Here is a 17,915-nt window from a genome sequence, read left to right as displayed (position 1 = left end):
TCTTCCTTCCTTCCTTCCCTCCTTCCTCTCTCTCTTTTTCCTTCTTTCTTCATTCTTCCTTTCTTTCTTTCCCTCCCTCCCTCCCTCCCTCCCTCCCTCCCTCCCTCCCTTTCTCCCTGCCTGCCATTCTTCCTTCCATCTTTTGGTAGCACTGGGGATTGCCCCTAGGGCCTCTTGAACATGAATAAAGTTCTCTGCCCCTTCTACTTCTCCATGCTTATTTAGAGAAAGGATCTCATGAAGTTGCCCAAGCTGGACTTGAATTCACTCTGTAGCTCAGGCTGCCCTTGAACTTTTGATCCTTCCCAGCTTAGCCTCCCATGTAGCCAGGATCATAGACCTGTGTTGTCAAGCCGCAGCTCCTCTAGGATTTGTGAAGGCAATGAGCCAATATGTTTGGCAATCCTGCTTCCTTTTTCTGAAGGGACAGGGCCGTCTTCCTTCTTTACTGCATTGGCCTGGGATTTGTTCTTATTAAAGGAAGCTTCTACCATAGCATGCTGTCAGATCACCGTCCTGTGAGGCGCTCTGCCCACCTAGAGCTGGGCATGAGATGGACTAGACCCGGTGGACATCCATTCTCTGTTCACTTGCTCAGTCTCTATGTGTGTCTGCCGGCCAGTACTGGTCTGAGGTAGGGCTCTCGACTTCTCTGAACACAGGGATGCCCTTACAGGAGTCCAACATCCTTAGGTACCAACAGTGTGAGCCCCGGCAGGAGCTTACATCTTTCCTGAGAGCAAGTTCCGGGCTTGCAGAGGGCCAAGTAGTGTGGGTGGAGGATGTTCAAGATGGGACAGGCTTCTGATGATCATGTGTCCCAGAGTTTGTGCCCTCCCTGGCAGCCCCATGCAGGCTTGTCCTACTTTACTGGGGCCCTTGGTACTCGAGGGTCCTAGAGCTCAAAGTCCTTGGGCTCAAAGCCTACCCCTCACCAGTCAGCTGGTGACACTGGGCCTGTTCCAGGTCTGTTTCCCCATCTTTAAAATGGAGTGAAGAGCATCCAACTCCACTGGGAGATGGTGAGGATTTAATGGGTGATGGAGTTGAACTCTTGCATGGTACCCAGGCAGTACTTAACTCAGCACACAGCGCTAGTGCCTTACGTCTGTCTGGCTCATTCAAAGCCCTCCAGGGAAGAGGCAGGAGGGGCCAGCTGGGCAGGCAGGCTTGGGTCTCCTTCCCACCACAGCTCGCTCTTCTCAACTCTCCCCTGTCGCGTGACGGCTGTCAGTCGCTATTGGCCGGGCCAGGGATGAGGTCTTGAGAGCATGCTCCCTCCAGAGGTACATGGTCACATTTGGAGTCTCCCACCAGCCTGACCTTCTGAGGAAGGTGACCTTGAGGGCCAGCAGGACAGGGTAAACCAGGATGGTGAGGGGCTAACAGCTAGTGGATCCAGGCGCCTTGGCTCTGCCGGACCCTCTGAAAGCCTAGTCTTAGCACCGCTGGAATTCTTAAGCTGGGATTTCAGTTTAATTACATATTGATTAAACGGAACAAAGGCACGGGGCTCCAGGGAGCAGACTCTGAGTGCCTGATGGAATTTCAATTGTGCCGGTCCCTGCCTCGCTCTCATATCCAAACTCTCCCTGCAGAAGAGGACTGACTCCCCATGGGCTCTGCTGGCCTCACAGACCCAGCCGGAGCAGAAGAATAGCAGATGGCCCTTGGCCACAAAGCATGGGGTTCACTTTCCTGCCTCAGATCCCAGAATCTTACTTGCTTACTGTTCCAAACCCTAGTCATGTACACGACCTGGCCAAGGTCAGAGACAGACTCCTTCCTGTGGGACTCCTCCCTGTGGGACTCCTCCCTGTGCTCAGCACTGCTCTCCAGAAGGTCCTAGGTAACATGGACACCCGTGCTCTGTCTCCAAGCTCCCTAAGACCCCACACTGAAAAAAACACCTAAGCCTTGTTTAACAGGATTGATTGGATGTCTGCCTTGTACACATTCTCGTCAGGGTCTGGTCAGTGAGTCTGCTGCTGTGTCTGTCCTTCCTGGAATTGCAGTCTTATCTGGGGGACCAAGCATGCTCTTTCTGCAGAGATGATATCTGACCTGAGGCTTTGGAGAAAGGGAAGATAGGCAGGCAAAGGCAGGGCTGGGGCATGGAGAGGAGAATCCTTCCAAGGAAAAGAAACAGTACGTTCGAAGAGTCCACACAAAGGGGATGGGGGCTCTTTGTCGGGACAGAGGAGGCTGGATCAGAGAGGTAACGAGCAGGTATGAGCAGAATCCATCCCCAGAGGCCTGTGGTTGTCACACTGGGGCATCTTCACATTCCGAGCACTCTCCTCTCACACTGGAATTTGGGAGATTGACTGACATCAGGGAACAGAGTTGCCAGTTGGTGACTGTTCCCTAACTGGTGACTTATTCAGGAAGGAGCTTTTAAACAATTCTAGCCAGTGACAGGTAAGATGAGAAAGGACATATCTGAACCACCCAGCTCTGAGGCCCACTCGTTTTTGGAATTCATGTGGTTTCCTTTTTTCCTTTTTTCTTTTTCTTTCTTTTTTTTTTTTTCAAGACAGGGTTTCTCTGTGTAGTTTTGGTGCCTGTCCTAGATCTTGCTCTGTAGACCAGGCTGGCCTCAAACTCACAGAGATCTGCCTGGCTCTGCCTCCGAGTGCTGGGGTTAAAGGCGTGCACCACCGCCACCCGGCTCATGTGGTTTCTTTATTGAATAAGCCAGGGTCTTTTGTTACTTAAGCCTCCTGACTGAGGATCCACATAGACTGTGGGGAGGACTCCAAACCTCACTTTCACAGCAGCCAGGAGCCATGGAGGAAGTCTAACATGCAAATAATTTCCCTTGAAAAAATTATTGATTTAGCCGGGCGGTGGTGGCACACACCTTTAATCCCAGCACTTGGGAGGCAGAGGCAGGTGGATCTCTGAGTTTGAGGCCAGCCTGGTTTAAGTGAATTCCAGGACAGCCAGGGCTACACAGAGAAATCCTGTTTCAAAAATATATATATATATATTGATTTTATTACTATGTGTATGTGCGTACATGATATGTGTGTGTTGGGGGAGCACATGTGTGCAGGTCAGAGGACAACACTTAGAGCTGTTTCTCTCCTTCCAGCTTCACACAGTTTCCAGAACTCACACTCATGTTTTCAGGCTTGTGCAGTGAGCACTGTTAACCGCTGAACCATCTCCCTGGCCCTGGCAAATAGATTTCCTCATACAAATATCACTTCAACAATATAAGGATAATACCACTGATCTGTGTACCTAAAAAGTTAAGATAGTAAATTTGTAATATATTTATTAATTCCTTGAGAATTTCATATGATGCATTCTGATCACATTTACCCTTCACTCTTCCCACTAACTCTTACAAGATCCACTCCTCAGCTCCCACCACTTCCCAATCTCGTGTTCTCTCCTTTTATTTTAATAACCTGTCAAGGCCAATTCGTGCCGGCCATATGCTCTTGGGTGTAGGGCTATCCACTGGAGTGTGGTCACCCTGCCCAGGGCCACATCCTTAAAGAGAACTGACTCTCTCTTCTCCAGAAGACATCAGCTGTCAACAGCTCCCCAGTCAGGGTGAGAGCTCATGACACCTTCTCCCCTTAATGCTAAAGTGTTGACCAGCTTGATCTTGTGTGGCCTGTGCAGGCAACTGCTGCTGTGTAAGCACATGTGTGTAAGAGACCCGTCATGTCCAAAAGACACTGTTTTGCTCTGGTTGTCCCCAACCTTTGCTTACAATCTTTCTACCCATTTTTCTCCATGAAGGTGATGGTGATGCTCCTATTGTGGCCTAGCATCCCACTGGGTGATGGAGATGTTCCTTTTGTGGCCTAGCATCCCACTGCCTCTTACTCTCTGCACTTTGATCAGTTGTGAGAGTTTGTGTCAATCACTGTCCACAGTATAAAGCAAATTCTCTGATGAGATCTGAGAGCTGCACTAATCTATGGGTAGGCAGATAAGAATTTAGAGACAGCTTAATAATATTATGTCCACATAGCATAATGATACTAGTAGGTTCAACCCTGTGGCCTGTGAGCTCCCTAACCATGGGTTCTTGTCCAGATTTACAGTGCCAGGCATGGTTTTCCTTTTGTGGAGTAGGCCTTAAATCCAAGCAGAAAACAGTTGGTTACCTCCATAAGGCCTGTGCTAAGACTGTAAATTTTATGCATATTTTGCTGGAATAAAAAAGTGGAGAAAAACTTGTCGCCCTGGGTACAAAGTCAAGATTGTCTAGTGCAACAACAAGCTCCCTGTCAGGGAGGTGACTAAGAAGAAGGCCACCATCTCAACAAAGGGCTGGGAATGCATCCCACAACCAAGCTAGGTCCAGAGTGATCAACTTTCAAGTTTGTTTTTGTTTTGTTTTTTGAGACAGGGTTTCTCTGAGTAACAGTCCTGGCTATCATAGAACTCAATCTGTAGACCAGGCTGGCCTCAAACTCAGAGATCCACCTGCCTCTGCCTCCCAAGCCCTGGGATGAAAGGCGGGCGCCACCACCCGACCATCAAGTTTTTGTCTGTTCTAATGTTCACAGCGTTGCCGGTTACTTTCCCTCTTCCCTCGGCATTAGAAGATGCTCAGCCTTGGCTGGGGAGACAGCTCAATAGGCAGACTGCTTGACATGCAAATGTGAAGACCAGAGTTCTGATTTCTAGAACCCGTGGAGACGCATAAAAGCTGGCATATGTGGGAGCCTTTTTGTACCCCAGCATTTTGGGGGCAGAAATGGGAAAGCCTGATGGCAAACTGGCTCAGCTAGTCTAGCCAGAATTAGCAAGTTCTAGGTTCAGTGAGAAATTCTGCCTCCATAAATAAAATGGAGAGCAGTCAAGGAAGACACTTGTCAATTTTGGGTTTGTGCGCGCGCGCACGCACACACATACACACACACACACCACATAGATCACATACTAAAAAGAAAGGAAGGGAGGGAGGGAGGGAGGGAGGGAGGTCCTGGGCCTGAGTGAAATTCTCCAGGATGAGAGGGATTCCTACCCAGCACTCCTTGCTCTCCTCCCTCTCCACTCTGTCTTCTTTCATAGCTCTCATCACTTTCAGATATTGCCACAGGGTCAGCTTTAGCTCAAGCGATTCTCATCAAATATTGCCATCGCTGACGTATTTATCTTGTTTATTGTCTGTTCTCCCACTCAGCCTGTGCTGTCCAATATGGAGGCCACTGGCCACAAGAGACTGTTTGGTCACAGGAAATGTGACTGGTCCGAACTGCCACATGCTATAAGTATAAAATACACATCAGATTATGAAGACTTGGTGTTAAAAACTGAATAAAAGATCTCATCTTTAATTTTAATAACATCACTCACTGAAGCCTATAAAATTAATCTCATCCAACTCTTACGAAGTAGCTGCTAGAAATTTAGCATGAACTCAATGTCCCATAATGCTGTTCTGCTGGAGAGCACTGCAATAGACAAGGGGTTGATGAACTGTGGCCTGAGTGTCAGATGCAGCAAGCCACCTGTTTGGGGGTGGCCCAAGAACAAGAATAGTTATTCCATCTCTAAGGGATTATAAGAAAACAAAGAAATTATACTCAACGAACCAACAAAGATCACATGTGGCCTGCAAAGCCCAGACTGCTTCCTCCGGCACTTGACAGGAAGTATCTGTGGCTGTTGTTGCTGCTGCTAGGCTGTAAGAGTGGCCAAGGCTTGGACTTTGGTCAGTTCTGTTTTTCATTGTGTCCCTAGTGCCTCATGCGATACGTGCACTGTTGAATACATAGTAGGTGTTCAGTAAACACTGTCAAGTGGATGACTGGATGGCTGTGATTCCGATGGCTGTTGTCCTTGCTATTCCTGAGGGCAGATGTGTACCCAGGTCCCCTCCATCCTACCACCCTACAGGACATGGGACCCAGCCATGGCCTGTGGGTGACCTGGGGATGACAATCTGGGCTGTGTACTGTCTCTTACCATCTGTTTCAAGGTCAGAGATGCTAGGGATTCTTCCAGCTGCTGGGGCTTTGTGGTGGAGGATGTGGACAGGAAGTTGCCCACTCCTTGACCTCAGAGCAAGGCCGGTTATGGAAGAGGAAGGGCTGTGTGTGGGGAAGGGAGTTAGTTAGCGGGTTTGGAGAATTTGGTCCTCAGGGTCAGATCTTCTCCTGGGAGCTAAGGAGCCTGTTTACGGAAGGCAAAGTGACTGGAGCCTACAGAGAGTCCTAGTCAACACTGGGTCCCACCTCCCTGTGTAGGGTAAAGTTGTCCATTACGATTTTTTTCTTTAAGTAGGTTTTGTGTTTTGGCTCCTTTGTGTTTAGCTTATATATCTTTTGTAATATAATTATTTTTATTTTCAAATTTTTCTTCTATTTTTTTTTTTTTTGTTGTTGTTTTTGAGACAGGGTATGTAGTCCTTGCTGTCCCGTGTAGGACAGGCTGACCTGGAACTCAGAGATCTGCTTGCCTCTGGCTCCTGAGTGCCAGGATCAAAAGCATGTACCGCCATGCCTGGCTTGTAATATAATTCTTTTTTTGGTTGTCATTGTTTTTAGTTTTTGAGACAAGATCTTGCTAAGTAGCACAGGTTTGAATTTTTAAGAGGCAGGCTAGACAGACTCCCTGGTAGGCAGACAGAGAGGGGCCAGGGGGCCATGGCAGTAATAAAGGTGGTCAGTTTCCAGGACTGCCAGCATCCTCCTCACCCTCCTGACGTGAAACAAAAGCCTGGCAGCATTTGTTTCCACCAGCAGGTCTCCTGCTGATGGACTGGCTCCACAAGTTCAAAGCCTGCTCAGGATGGTCACACAAGAGCTGCTGACCAATCAACCACCCCTCTTCAAACTGACCAACCCTAAAGTAGGGTGGGGGAGCTCTTCAGAGGCTTTAAACCCCAGCCCTAGGGAAGACACTGGATTTCTTGGCTTGTCAAGTCCTTCTGCTTGGCAGAGGGTCTTTTTCTCTGTGTGTCTCTGAAACACGTGAGTGTTTCCTCACCCTCTATAAACGCCCTCCATCAGAACTGCTTGAGATTTCTCTGCTGTGACCCTGTTGCAGTTCATATTTTCCTGCCTTTGAATTCTTCTTCTTTTTTTTTTAAAGATTTATTTATTTATTATGTATACAGTGTTCTGCCTGCATGCCAGAAGAGGGCACTGGATCTCATTACAGATGGTTGTGAGCCATCATGTGGGTGCTGGGAATTGAACTCAGGACCTCTGGAAGAACAACCAGTGCTTTTAACCTCTGAGCCATCTCTCCAGCCCATTTTTTTTTAAAGATTTATTTATTTATTATGTATACAGTGTTCTGCCTGCATGTACACCTGCATGCCAGAAGAGAGCACCAGATCTCATTACAGGTGGTTGTGAGTCACCATGTGGTTGCTGGGAATTGAACTCAGGACCTCTGGAAGAGCAGCTGGCGCTCTTAACCTCTGAGCCATCTCTCCAGCACCCCCCCCACCCGCCTTTGAATTCTTTAACTGGCAGAGAAAATGAACCTGACCGAGACCCCTAGATGGTATTATTTCCAGACTCCTAGATGCATCACTTTCTGTCCTACCCACTCAGCCTCCCGAGTGCAGACTTACAGGTGTGGCCATCACGTCTCCAGCTTATAAAACCCCCAGGGCCCGTGGCATGGTTCAGAGGGTTGGGACACTTGCTGTGCGAGCCTGATGACTTGAATTTGATCACACATAAAGGTAGAAGGGGAGAACCAACTCCACAAAGTTGTCCTGGGACACACACACACACACACACACACACACACACACACACACACACACACCAAGAATAATCCCTTTTCACTTTTTGTATCTTCTAGCATGTGTAGTGAAGTGAAAAGAATGGGTTTTGGCATCTACCTTTTCATACACAGCCCAGAGGGAGGATACAGAAGCCCCCAAGAAATGCTCAAAGCATGAGGTGAGGTAGGTTCATTCCGGCAGAAGGAGGAGGATCTCCTGGAGGCCTGGCCTTTGAATCAGACTCACTTCCCAGGGGACCACACTTCGCCTTTCTAGAACTCCTCTGGTAGAATGTCTCACAGAGATGGGGTTGAGAGGGTCAGATGCAGTGGCTGAGTAGAGAGAGGCCTGTAATAGCCCTGGATGAGTGGCTTCAGACCCCCGGGAATGGGAATTGTAAGTGGTTGTGATCAGCTTGATATGGAAGCTGGGAACTGAACCTGGGTCCTCCGCAAGAGCACTAACAACCTCTCTTCCTTCCCTTCTTCCTTCCCTCCCTCCCTCCTTCCTTCCTTCCTTCCTTCCTTCCTTCCTTCCTTCCTTCCTTCCTTTCTTTTTTGTTTTTTCAAGACAGGGTTTCTCTGTGTAGTTTTGGTGCTTGTCCTGAATCTCACTCTGTAGACCAGTTTCTCGAACTCACAGAGATCCGCCTGGCTCTGCCTCCCGAGTGCAGGGCTTAAAGGCGTGCCACCACCCAGCTCTTTTTTTCTTTCTTTTGTTTCTCTATGCAGTCCTGGCTGTCCTATGTAGCTGACTATATAGACCAGCATGGCCTCAAACTCAGCCTCCTGAATGCTGGGCTTACGGTGTGGGCCACCATGCCCAGCGCACTAAGAGCTCTTAACTGCTGAGCCACCTCTCCAGACTTACCTTTTAATTTGTCCAAAACATAGCCTCCATTCTGGGTGGTGTTTGGCTGGAATCTCCAGCTCAGTCCCATTTCTCTCTCTCCAGACCCCACCCTCTCAGAAAAACCACCACAAAGTCCGGTCCCACATTCCTGGCGGTTGTGTCGGCCCCTCCCCTGAAGCTGCTAGCTGCCCAGTCCCTGGCTAAAGTGTTATAATTGGGCACAAACCCAGCTTGTGGCAGATACTTCATCACCCCGCACCTACAGGGTATTAAGTTCCCTCTTTTAGATCCTCGATGTGATTCTTTTCCTGCCCCTTCCCCTGCCTTGATCTCTGGGAGCTGGGGGAGTCATCCGGGAGCTGCTTTGCACAGAATAAACCTGGTCTTTTACTTTTTAATTTGGCTTGTTCTGGTTTACTGCATTGGGGGATAACCCCTATTAATGGGGTACAGAAAACCAATTATCTTGGTGCCGAAACCCGGGAGAGAGGTTCAGCCCTTCCCCACTAGGCAGACCGGTCCCCTGGCTACATGGTGGGCCACTCTTCTATCTCCCTCCCCACTAGACAGGATCGACTCTTGACTTGCACAAGTCACCCATCTTCAAGCCATCGCCTACAGAGGTTGGGGACCTCTTCCCCGTTATGACCCCTTCTGCGTCAAGACTCTTGGGGTTCCTGCCAAGCTGTGGCTGCGCCAGGCAACCCCGTTCTGTTTCTAGAGCAAAGACCATCTTTGTTCCGTGGGACCTTTGTGGAGGAGACGTCCTACCCAAAGGCAGCCCCACAGCCACTGCTGGACCCAGGCTATAGCAGTGGACGAACCGCTCTAGTCTTCGGTCTCTGGAACCAGCTTGGAAATGGGCAACTGCGGGTCTAAACCCAATTCTCAGTCACCCCCGGGGTGTCTACTGCAAAATTTATCCAAATTGGGGCTGTCTCACACCATGTGATGAATGTTTTGAGCTCTCTTATCCAGGGTTTTTGAGCTTTGCACTCCCGCCCCTTCCTCTTCCCTGTTCTCTGTCTGTCTGTCTGTCTGTCTGTCTGTCTACCTGCCTCTTGTGTCTCCACTCTGAGACGGACTTTCGTCCTTTCACCCTCCCCATCCCCCAGGAAACCTCTTGCACTGTTTTCTTTGTTGTCCCTGGTGTGTTCTCTTAGTGGCATTCCTTGGCAGGGCCCGCCGAAAGGTACCCACTTTGCCTTTTTACTCACTAGGCTATCCTGGAGTTTGGTCTGGCCATGTTCTCCCTTACAGCGTCTGCTGATCTGGCCCTCAATAAGGTATGTACGATCATTTGTCTGTGACTGAATCTAATTCCAAATTTTAGAGTCCCATCCTTCCTATGTTACTTTCCACCCATGTGGACATCTCCCCTGCTCACTCCCCTCTCCCAGCAGCCTGGGAGACCCACGGCTTAAGCTCTAACCTGCTGTATTCTGCACATGGTTCTGGCTCTTGCAGCCTGCAGACCCACATGGACACCTCCCTTATCTTCTGCCCCTTCCTGGCTTAATGATGAAAATGATTTAAGGTATGTAAGGATGTTTCAGACTTCTGTTCCCTTTCTGTGTTATTATAACACTGGAATTTTGGAAGCTCAGAGTTTTAGCATTGATACATGGAGTTCTGATAAACTGCTAGAGTACAGACTGCAGACCCGCTACACTACCTCGTTTCCACCTCTGTCCTGCAGCTCGTTTTCACTCTCAACTTCCTCTTGGAACTTATAGGAACACACTTGTCCAGTGTTCCACTTCACAGCACTCTCTCTTCCTCCATGGACTCGGATTTTATTACAACAGCATGGCCTCAATACAAATCAATGGCCAAAATTGGCGAACTTGTGATTTCCCAGTTCTCACAAATCATTAACAACTGCTACTGCCACAGACAAAGGGTCTTATCCCTAAACTTACTCTGCTACACTTCCAAAGTCTCTTACCTCTAAGGCTCTGCTTCCTCACTCCTGAAAATCTTTTATTCCTATGGTTTCTCACATGCCACTCTATACTGTAAACTCTTATTTCAGGATTTGTAAGTTGCTCATCTGATATGGTTTAAAAATCTATATAATTCGTAACAAAGTCTGTTTCCCATGGAAAGTTTTGTTTGTCTTGCTGTTAGAAAAGTTCTGTCTATTTTGTATGTATGGATGGATCTGTGCCTGTATGTTTCTTGTGGACATGGAGCCACGCAGAATTACTTCAGGCTCAGCTGGGTGTGTAAATGTGTGTGGCCACTGCGTGCTTGTTTCTAACTGGTCTTGGATGCATGATTTTACTCTTTTCCATGTGTGTTGGTGATAGCTCAGCTGTTACTGTTGCAACTAACTGCCTGGGCTCAGAATTTGCCTCTGAACTTTCTGGCCACTGAATCTGATGCAGTGACAGAGATTCATATGTCATTTGGGTATAAATAATATTAAAGTTATTTTGTGCTGTTTTACCTTATTTAAAAAAACAGATGAGGGAATTAGGTATGGTTAAAATTCTATAACAAAAAGTTAACTTAAAACTTGTAACTCTGAATTGGAACTGCTCTGGGAAACAACATGTGGTCTGCCACCATTTCAATTAAAGTACAGATATGTGGGAAGTCACCATATTGACTAAGGATGGAGAAGAGGAATGTCAAGTGACATCACCACCATCTCGATTAAAGGTGACCTCATGGAGTGGGCCTACCAAGGAGACATCAGGTCTCCAAGATATTTTGGATTAGGGTGGATTTTTGTATGATAATTCCTGTCCTGTCTGAAAAACAAGGTTTATGAAAGTAGGATTTTAAACAATACTGGTTTAATGATGCATTAAAGCTGCACCTCCATGCATTCATGCACAGGGACGTATCTTACTGGCAGCCAGATTGTGCATGTCTAACCTTGCTTTTACTAACATTGTTAAGCTGTAGCTAGTTTAGCAAACTAAGTCATATAGAAAACTGTTATATTCTATCATGGTGTACTATAAAAGAATCAGGGAAGATCCCAGTCTCTCTGTGGACTGTGTTTATGAGTTAAAAGTCTTATCTTGATAAGAGTTTCCATTCAGAAATTGTTATTTTTTAAGGCTAACCTTAACAGGGATAAAGCTATAAAATCCTAATCATATGAGACATACAAGTTAACCGTCAGTCACCTCATGAAGGAGACTTTGGTATGTTCGGACTTAGCTTCTCAGATAGTTTCAAAGTTAAACCTAAAACAAGTAACTAGAAACAAACATTTGTCTAGTTTAGATACACCTAACAGATAATGATCCTCAAATGCTTCAGAGATCTGAGAATATGGCATTTAAAATCTTTAATAAAAAGGCTTTTCATGATAGAGACATGCCAGCTCCTGGCAGCACCCTTATCTCCTCCAAAGAAGATGGACTGGCGCAGAAGAACCTCCACCTGGAGCTTGCTTCAAATGTAGCAAATCCAGTCACAGCAGAAAAAAGCTGCCTTTCACCTGACTACTGCCAAGACCGGGTCCAGACTCTGGACAAACAGGACACCAGGGAGTTGATGGCCCCACTTTGCCAAGACAAGGTAGGCCGGTCTCGCCAAATTCCGACTCCACAGGAAAGTCTGTCAGATCTTCTGGGACTGGCAGCTGAAGACTGATACCGCCCTGGAACCTCTGTCCCTGAGGACCACAGAGGAACCTGGGGTAGCTGTCTAGGGAGTGGGAAGTCCCTGTCGTTTTAATAGATCCGGAAGCTGCTTTCACTTCTGCTTACTCAGGTGAAGTTTCTCCTTCTTGAATCTGATGGTGTGTGATGACTGGGGTCCTGATAGCTTTACCAGCTCTCCCCCGAGCCCTCAAGGCTACAACCACTTTGGTAGTTCATTAATTAAGTTTCTTGTTAAAAATGCAGACAGATTTGCCTTGTTCACAGGTTTCATAGTAAAGGATAAACAGGTTTCAGATGTAACTTCCCACTAAAGGAACACAGAAAATGATTTAAGGTATATGAAGATGTTTTGGACTTCTGTCCCATTTCTATGTTATATAACACTGGAATTTCGGAAGTTCAGAGTTTTAGCATTGACAAATGGAGTTCTGATAAACTGATAGAGCACTGAATACTTATTATTCAGCCACAAGCTCAAGATTTTAAATTTCCTCTGGTTGCCTTCTAGGTATAGACTTAGAGGTGTGTTTCATTGGGCTAAAACCAGGCTCTCTAGACATAGGAAAACGTTCATGCCTTTTAACCCAAAGCCACAGCCTTTGCTAAGACACCAAGGTGTGACTCTGTTCCAGATGTTTTACAGACACCTGAATGTTTCCGGGGAAAGACCGATGCTTCTGCATCAAGGAATCTGACCTGGTGGAAACTAATATTGGGTCTCTCCACAAACTGTCTGAAGGTCTTTGCCAATACAACCAGGGCACACCTCCATTCCATTCTCTCTGGCCGTCCTTACTCTTCCCGTGGCTAGCCCCATTCATAGGGCTGGTGTCTATTTCTTTTTCTCCTAGCAACTTGCTTTCTCCACTCCCTCCCAGAACAGATTCCTGAGGTCTCCAGGATGGCAGTTAACTGAATGCCTCTTCACCCACACCTCCAGCTGAATGTGAGCCCAGTGACCCCCGACTCGCCCTCCCTACGTTGTCCCATGCCAACAGGAAATAATCAGATTTGAACTAGTGCCCATATACCCAAGAAGGTCGGGATGCTCGTCTGGAATCTCCAGGTCAGCCCCATTTCTCTCTCTCCAAGCCCCGCTCTCTCAGAAAAACCACCAAAAACTCCAGTTCTACATTCCTGGCGGATATGGCGGCTCCTGCCCTTAAGCTTAAGCATTGTAAGTGGGCACAAACCCAGCTTGTGGTGAACACGTCATCACCCAGCACCTACAGGGTATTTAAGCTCCCTCCTTTAGACTGGCCATGTGGTTTTTTTCCTGCCCATTCTCCCCTGCCTCAGACCACCCAGCTCGGCTGGGGGAGGGGCTTAGGGGAGTCTCTCTGGAGGAGGTGACTTGAACACTTGAAAAATTATTATACTTTATTCATTTATTCTGTGTGTGTGTCTGGGGGGGTACATGACATGGTGTGTGTGTGTGGAGGTCAGAGGACAACCTTTGGGAATTGGTTCTCTCCCTCTACCAAGTGGGTCCCAGGGATTGAACTCAGATCTTCTGGTTCGGTGGCAAGCAGCACCTTTATATGCTGAACCATCTCCAAAGCACTATTTGTAAAAACACTAATAGAGATCTACTCCAGCTATTTGCTCAACTTAAATATAGTGGGGGGGGGCAGTGCAGTTGGTAGAGTGCTTGCCTAGCATGCATGCAGCCCTGTGTTTGATCTCCAGCGGTGCATAAGCCAGGCATGGTAGTGCATGCCTGTGACCTCTGCACTCTGGAAGTGAAAGCAGGGCATTAGAAATTCATTATCATCCTCCGCTAGGCAGAGTTTGAGGCCGGCCTGTGTTACAAGAGATCGTGAATAGAGATGGGTCAGGAGCGATATTCAGGCCAGTGCCCTGCCACTGAGCCTCACTCTCCCGGCCATGCCACAAAGCTTACAGGGCAGCCTGCGTGCACAAGGGGCAGGAGAGAGTCTATCCAGAGGGCAAGGCAGATGAAAGGGTTGGAGACAACTGTGCTTGAAATTCAGAATCTCCCGCATAGGTGGGCGTCTGTAGGGGCAGCGGGAGAGGGAGTTGGGTGGGGGAGGATTTGAATGCTGAACTCAGGAGTGGGAATAATGTTGGCCAAGTGATGGGAAACCCTTGGGGGTGGGAGGGATTATACTTTGGTTTGGAGTGAGAGACCTGTGGCTCAGGGGAGTGAAGGTCTTGCTCAAGCTCCACAGACTGAGAGCTGGCTCCAGACCTCAGGGGCAGCCACTGCCTGCCTTTGATAACAGTGTTAATGACTCTAACTCACTTTAGTCCATTAAGGAGTCTTTATTGAGCTGGAGCAGGCGCCAGGAGTGCGTGGGTGTGAGCTGGTATGCAGGCGCCTAGAAGCCCTGCCCCCACTGGAGCTGGGTCATCTGAGCCTCCCTGGACAGGATCTGAGGCCCCTGCCACCACCCCTGGGCCGCAGTCTCCAGGCATCCCTTCGGACTGGTGAAGCCTCTGTTCATGGGGTGGGTGATGGGAGGGTGGTCACTGTGGACACTTGGGGCTAAGCTTCCGTCTTTTTCAGGGGTGCCCTGCTCTTCGACTCCCATCTCCCATTGCTGCCACAGGTAAGGCAGCATCAGGAGAAACCGGGAACCCTGGCTGACGGTGGGGTTCTGAAAGCACCAAAAAGGGATGTTAACTGGAAGTGGTCCAAGCTCAGCCTGGAAGAGAATAATTCATGCATATGTGTGAGACCTCATGACTACACACACACACACACACACACACACACACACACACACACACACACATAATGCCCCTGGGGTTGGCTGAGTTAAGGCTTAGGACAAAGTCGGGAGCGCACCCTACCATTCCTCTGGCCGTATGGTCCTGACAGTGCTGAAGGGACAGAGGGGACCCTAGCCTGCCTTGGTTCTGCTCCTGTCTCTGCCTGTGGCACTGAAGCCAATCCCCATCTGCAGGAAGCCTCAGCTTTCTCCGTCAGCATCGTAGTGTCACGTCTCTGCTTGAGCCACCTCCTAGGGCTATGCAGAAGCCAAAGCCAGAGCATCACTTCAGTGGACTTTCTGGGTGGCTTATTTAAGAGGTAGGAGTCGCCTGGGCTTTTGGGTGGGGTCCCAAGAAGCGTTGACATATTAATCCCATTTCACAGATGTAAAAACCAAGGCCCAGAAAAGTAGAGAGACAACTAAGGCCACACTACCTAGCCCTGTAGCCTGATCCTTGCCCCCAGGAGATGTCAGAGTCCCTGTACAGGGCTGCTTTTCCACAGCCTGGGTACTCATTTGCTTCATGACTGTTTGGAGTGTCTTGTTTCCTTTTCTTTTCCACCTCTGCCTCCTCATTTTTTTTATTTTTATTATTATTATTATTTTTTTAACTGAGACAGTCTTAACTCTTAGCCTAAGCTGGCTTCAAACTCACAGTAGTCCTCCTGCCTCGTCGTCCTGAGTGCTGAGATTCTAGGCCTGTGCCGCCGAGCCCGGCTGCAAGGCATTTGTTTTTAGGGCTGTATGTGGGGTGGCCTGTGAGCAGGCTGCTGTCTGCCTGTGAGTATAAAGCTGACAAGAAGCGCTGGCAGAGTGTGGAGACCGTCAGCAGAGCAGCCGCCTGTGAAATTAACATGATATCAAAAGCGTCAATGTTTATTTACTGGAAATATCTGGACAGGATGCAGATCAGGCCTGCAGCTGGTGCCTGAGGGTGAGGGTCACCTCTGCCGGTCCCTCGGCAGCCACTAGGCCCTGCTGGCAGAACCAAATGAAGCCCTGGCCGAGACCTCCACTCTTCCTCACTCGCTGAGAATCAGCGCTCAGGGAGAAACGGGGCTTTGGGGACATTTGACCTATTATGGTGTCAGGTTCTAGTGGACAGTGCGGGCCTGTGCTCCCTGGGAGACTAAAGGGCTGAAGCAGGGCAAACTCCTAGCCCTGCAGATCAACTTTTCCTTTCTCCCCAGCCACGGTAGGGTCCGCTAGTTTTCCACGGACCCCCTAGCCTTAGCTGATTGGGCCAGATTGATGACACCTGACTCAATTCAGCCAATCAGAATGTATGTTGTAGGACTTTGAAATCGGGGAGCCTTAGAGATTTGCTTGGAAGCTGGGAGCTGAAATTGAGGTGTCTGGAGAGAAGTGGAACTGATGTACGGAGGGAACAGAGTCCAGAGCCGGCTCCCAAGTGGAAACCCCTTCCCCACCCTGGTGGTTTCCAGTTTGGGAGAGGAAAGACTGGACATTTAAGAGATTTTTTTTTTTTTTTTTAAAGTGTTATTGCTGGGTGTGGTGGCACACACCTTTAATCTCAGCACTGGGGAGGCAGCAGCAGGCGGATCTCTGTGAGTTCAAGGCCGGCCTGGTCTATAAAGAGGGGCCCTGGCTAATCAGGGCCACAGGATAAGACCCTGTCACAAAAAACTCCCCCCCAACCCCCCCACTATCATCATCGTCGTCGTCGGGGAAGGAGGTGGCATACGCCACAGTGGGCATGGAGTCAGAGGACTTCGTAAAAGTCGGTTCTCCCCTTCGTATAAACAAGGTCGTATAAACAAGTCCCCTTTATACGAGCCCTAGGGACTGAACTACTTTCTCAGTAAGTGAGCGTCTTGATTCCCCCGGCCATCCAGCCGGCTCCAAAGACTGGCGGATCTTTCTGCAATCATGCTTTTTTTTTTTTTCTTTCTGAGACAGGGTTTCTCCATGCAGTTTTGGTGCCTGTACTGGATCTTGCTCTGTAGCCCAGGCTGGCCTCAAACTCACAGAAATCTACCTGACTCCGCCTCCCCAGTGCTGGGATTAAAGGCGTGCGCCATTGCCGCCGGGCGCAATCATGCTTCTTAACATTTCACGGTAATCTTATGCTCATTCCAAGGACACTGGTCCTGGGACAGAGGCTGACTGTGAGCAAAGTGACAAAAAACTGAGTTCTTGGAAGGATGAAGAGGCCACCACTCATGATATATACAGTAACAAAGTCAGGAATTCTGCTGTGTCCTCAGACCTCTCAGCCCTTGGAGAGGCAGTCTTGGGGGACCCCAGAGGAAAACAGATCCATGTTCCGTTTCTTGTGGGGTCATTCCCTTGCTGGCCTCTGCCCCTCCAGGGGTCTGTAGTTGGGGGAAGGACTTGTGATTCACACACCTTCCCCAGCTTCCCTCTTGACAAAACCAAGTCCAAACATCCCAGGGAAGGGTTCTGATCAGCTGCCTGTGGTTAAGGCAGGGGATAATTTTCAACAGCAAGGGCAAGTGGATATGACCAGTTCAGTGTGGGTCAGGTGCCCTCTCATAGACCAGGCATGAGTAGGGCAGGGAGTCCTATCAGACTACAGTTCCCACTCACCGCATTCAGCCGGGGGGTGGGGAGGCACATCTCACAGAGCTGAGGCCCTGTGATCAGACAGAATAAGAGCTGTCCATTCTGTTGCCCCAGCACAGGAATGGGGGTGGGGTGGGATCAGGCTAAGAGGACGACCAGAGAGAACTAACTGGCCTCTGTTGATAACAGACACACAGTGATGGGCTCAAAACTGACGTTAGCCCTCCTTTGCTGCGTGGAAGCTTCCATGGCTTGGGCTGACTTCCCTCCACAATTGGGTTGCATGCCTAGTGTGCTGATGTGGTGGGAAAGGTCCTCTGCATGTGTTCCGATCCTGTAGGGGTGGACCTGGCCTGGGAGACACTGATTTAGGCAATGAGAGTCGCCTGAATGAGACCAAAGGAGTGGATATCCTCAGAGAGGGCCTAGGCATGG

The sequence above is a fragment of the Peromyscus leucopus genome, chromosome 7 (genome assembly GCF_004664715.2).
Source record: "Peromyscus leucopus breed LL Stock chromosome 7, UCI_PerLeu_2.1, whole genome shotgun sequence".
Lineage (NCBI taxonomy): Eukaryota > Metazoa > Chordata > Mammalia > Rodentia > Cricetidae > Peromyscus > Peromyscus leucopus.
This window is presented reverse-complemented; position numbering follows the sequence as displayed.